Raw genomic sequence first — 4,635 nt, 5'->3', positions numbered from 1 at the left:
TATCAGTAGGCAATAAGTACATCTATTCTCTCCTAGGCTTCTTGGAGCTAGGCTCCCCATGGTCAGAGCTATTCTTGATCATAGGCAACAATACATTTTGCCCCAATAGTTCCTGTCTAATGACAGTGGGGTCTTCAACACCGGCAACCATGCCACAGGCCACCATGGAGAAAAGTGGGCCAGACCTAGTACTCGTGAATAAGTAGAGAAGCTTCGAACGTCGAAGCAACACTACTTTCTCCAGGCTGGAGTTGGTCGGGATGGTCTTGAAGGGCCCAGCCTTTGTTAGTGCCCTCAATTTCAAGAAGTTCTCTGCAAAAGCAGGGGAGCATGTCTTATGAAATACAATAATGTCATTGACAAGCTGCCCAACGTACTCCTTCAATGCCGAGTCTTGCACCCTTCCTTGGCTACCAGATCGGCCACCCTGCCTAGATGAAAACTCATCTATATAGACAATCTCCTGCAACACACAAGTTCAGTATCAGACTCACTATGCATGGAGTGTGCTGAAGATATATAAATCATATTCATATGAAACTTAACCAGTAGGGCCTCTAGGGCATCGGGAGCACACACATGTGTTTTTGTCGGGATCGGGCCCCCAGATGTGCCCTAGCCGGAGGCTCACGTCTGGGGGCCTGAATCTGCAGACGCGAGCCTCCGGCCAGGGCACATCTGGGGGCCCGATCCCGACAAAAACACATGTGTGTGTGCAGATTCAGGCCCCCAGACGCGAGCCTCCGGCCAGGGCACATCTGGGGGCCCGATCCCGACAAAAATACATGTGTGTGCTCCCGATGCCCTAAAGGCCCTACTGGTTAAGTTTCATATGAAACCGAGAACATTACCTTCTTTGCATCATCTATCTGCCGCTGTAATGGAGCATCTAGGTCTGCTCCTGCCACTGGGTTGCCCTCGTCTCTCTCCTGGGTAGGCACTGCATAGTCGGGTCGAGGACCAAAAAGGCTTTTCTGCAACCGCTCGAACTCCTCATCAGAGATCTGATACTGTGGCGCTGCATCCTCAATCTGCTCCTGGATGCTCACAATGGCAGAGATGTCATCGATGCTCGTGCCATCATAACGAGCCACCTCATCAACATGTGGTGGGGCATCCTGTAAATCAAAATCTATGAAATCACTAGGTGCATCACGCACCATGATACAGTATAGTTCTTCTTCCCTAAGCTCCAACAACTCTAGCACATCCTGCATGAGTAGATATTCCACCCCCTCGATGGTGATAGCATGGAGAGAAGAGAGGGGTGGCTCTTCGCTCGTGGGCATCTCATCAGGGCAGGGAGGTGGGTGCACAATGGCCAAGCTCTGTGCTGCCTCAACACTCAGATAGAGAGTGATCTCCTCAGGCTCCCTCTCAAAGTACTCTAATAGTGGCCGAGAGGGTGCGTCGATGTCCTCATCACTGTCCTCTTGCACCTCAGTGCACATAACATATATGGCAAAGGCGGCATCCCTCTCAATGAGATCCATCGTGATGTGGTCCTGTGACGAGATGGGCACTGCTCTAGCGCGGAGATGTTGCCCCACATGCACCAGGGCTCGACTTATCACCTTTGCATGGCTGGATCCGGCACACAAACTATACAAAAAATCCATGGGAACCCACCTGAGAGTGGAATCGGGAATAGAGCAAGTGAGAGGGTTCACTGCATCACAAAACGATGCTAGTATACTAGAGTCAGGGTCTACAGTGGAAAGCGAGCTCTCTAGACTCAAGGTCACGCAAAACCTAGGGTATATCTGGTCCCCTATGTGCGCGTAGCATGTGGAATTGATCCATGCGGCGAAGGCACGAGTGGTAGCCATGGCACACAAAGAGAGAAGGAATGAGAGCACAAGTGTAGGGAAGTGGAGAATGAAAGTGAAAATGAGTTTGGAGTTATAGCTTTTATGTGTCTAGGGTTTTAAATAAAGGTTCTTTATAAAGTTATTAACTCTAAAGTTTCAAATTAAAACTCTTACCTTAGTTTCTTTATTTCAGTACTTTAAAGTCACTGTTAAAATTACTCATACAGACAAACCCTTCGTTCTACATTATTATATCCTCGAATATGTTTGGGTCGCTGAGTATATTCAAGTCTAATGAGAGAAAATATATAAATTTTTAAAGAAAATAAATCTAAAAGGCCTTGAAATTTCCTTTGGATCCAATTTAATATTAAAATGTAAGAAACGAGCAGCAGAGATGCGCTACAATATATCATTGTGCAAAGACAATATTCTCTAGATTATAGACCTATAACCTGCAATTTAATTATGATTTTTAACTGCACAATTGAGTAATTACAGTATGTATTATCGCATGCTTGGATCACAGTAAACTAAAATTTAAAGTACTCAGAAGTTCAAAAAAGGTATGTATTCGCTCTTTATAAAGTTTTTTTACAAGGATTCCACTATCTCAAGGATATGTGGAGAAGCACATTGTTTACATGTCATGGATTGCTCACTACGAGTCCTGACTTTTCTATTATCTAACTTGAAATAGAAGTTGTAGAGGGGCTCACTGGACATTAATTGGATTTCTTGTCTCAGAAAATAAATGGGCCAATGACTCTCTGCACTGACTACGAAAGGATTATGACCACTCCACAAGATTACCACATCTACGAGCGCTGTATGTGTGTCATCTCGGATATCTTGATCCAAGCTGATCCACTCCCCTCGCAAAAGTCGCCATCTTCTATATAGAAAGCGAATGCACAGAGTTTGTCTAGCAATGAAATACCTGTAATAAAAACAAAAATAATGGTAAGTGATCAATGCGACTAACATAACAATTCATCTAAGTGAGACCTATGTCAATTAAATCAAGGTATGCAAAGTAGTAAAAAAGTTTTACCTGAATGTAATATCAGATTGGTTGACCCTGCACTCAATCGTCTCATCAAAATGTGTTCTTTTGACTTCCCAAGACTCACCCAATAGCTGACTCATCCATTCCTCGGATGGACACTTGCATTGATAAGTAATCTTTGTTTTCTTCAAAACATCACATGAACCAAACAAATGTGCAAACAATGAGAATGGAATAAACCAATTAAGATGCACATCTTTGGAGCCTGTGGTGGGTTTCATAGCACTATTGATGTCAGATTTTATCTTCGACTTGCAAGCTCCTGACAACTCCAAGCTACCAATGAACCATTCACCACTAGACAGTGGCGGCAATGGGACATGCTGCAATCTCTGGCTTTCTACCACATACAATGAATTATAAAAAAAGATATTTTGAGTGGCAAGTTGACTTGTAGAGGTATTATCATAGATCAAAGAACCTATCTCTTCATGCCAAACATGTATCTTGCCGCTTAAACATTCCACATTCTGCCATTCATGCAAAGTCGATGGATATAGAGCTGTTAATCAAACAAGACTGAATTAGAATACTGCAAAGACTTTTAAAAACAACTCTGATACAAAAGAATAATCAATGATAAAATTTAACAACTTACTGTTTTGTTTATAATTTGCAATGTTGTTCTCGTCGTGTACAGAGATTTGTTTATGCGTATAAACATGTTGAATCAACACTTCTGTTACTGCACTTGTGCCATTAAACACTTTTCTGAACTCTAGAATTCTACCTTTCCAATGTTTGCTAGGGTTTGCAACATCCTTGCGCTTGACCTTGAAACTCCCTCGAGTACTTGGGTGCATCAAAATCCAATCCAACTTATAATACTTATCACAAATCCAATTACCGCCATTATCTTTCCTGTTGAAGACCTCCACTGCAAGTATGCTACTGATATTTTTCCTCCGTGAAGACATCTGTAACAACCAAATACAAAAGTTACCTATCAACATGTGTATAATTTGCAAATGTTCTCTCTAAATGAAATTAAATTTAAATGGATCAATTTAAAAAAGAAACATTGTACCTATAATTTCTTTCACAAAGATCCCTAGATATGTTGAACAAGAAGTTGACTTATAGCAAGACCATTGTTCCTTCACTGACAGATTCCTGTAGTACAAAAACAAAAGAAATATTGGGTCAACGCATACATATAGCTTATATAGGCTTTGTCCAAATGCATTGAAATTTAACCATGGAACAGTAGTAAAAAATGGCAATATACCTGTGGCTTTCTCTGCAAAAAATCCCAAAGATGTTGTAGAAGTTGAGTTCTTAATAAATCATTGTTCTTCACCCTCGGAGATTCTTGGAGTAAAAAAACAAAGGAAAGCTCAGTATGCATGTAACTTGTATACATTTTGTCTAAACGAGATAAAATTTAACAGTGGAGCAACAAAAAAACAAGACAATATACCTGTAACTTTGTTTACAGAGAAACCCTAAGATGTTGAAGAAGAAGTTGAGTGTTCAAAATCCCAAAGATGTTGTAGAAGTTGAGTTCTTAATAAATCATTGTTCTTCACCCTCCGAGATTCTTGGAGTAAAAAAACAAAGGAAAGCTCAGTATGCATGTAACTTGTATACATTTTGTCTAAACGAGATAAAATTTAACAGTGGAGCAACAAAAAAACAAGACAATATACCTATAACTTTGTTTACAGAGAAACCCTAAGATGTTGAAGAAGAAGTTGAGTATTCAAAATATCACTATTATTGACTGTAAGAGACTCCTAGAGCATCAAAACAAAA

The 4,635-nt window shown here is 40.9% G+C and overlaps 1 long non-coding RNA gene across 1 annotated transcript; it reads right to left on the bottom strand.

Moving 5' to 3' along the window:
- Positions 1-3,613: 3,613 nt before the first annotated feature.
- Positions 3,614-4,193, bottom strand: LOC148014988 (uncharacterized). The gene is made up of 3 exons (XR_015688333.1): positions 4,109-4,193; positions 3,908-3,993; positions 3,614-3,797 (listed from the first exon to the last, which is right to left on the bottom strand). It is a non-coding gene; the product is annotated as an uncharacterized LOC148014988 (long non-coding RNA).
- Between the last annotated feature and the right edge of the window lie 442 nt (positions 4,194-4,635).

The sequence above is a fragment of the Lygodium microphyllum genome, chromosome 24, assembly GCF_053477565.2.
Source record: "Lygodium microphyllum isolate KBCC chromosome 24, Lygodium_microphyllum_v1.1.10, whole genome shotgun sequence".
Taxonomy (NCBI): domain Eukaryota; kingdom Viridiplantae; phylum Streptophyta; class Polypodiopsida; order Schizaeales; family Lygodiaceae; genus Lygodium; species Lygodium microphyllum.
This window is presented reverse-complemented; position numbering and strand designations above follow the sequence as displayed.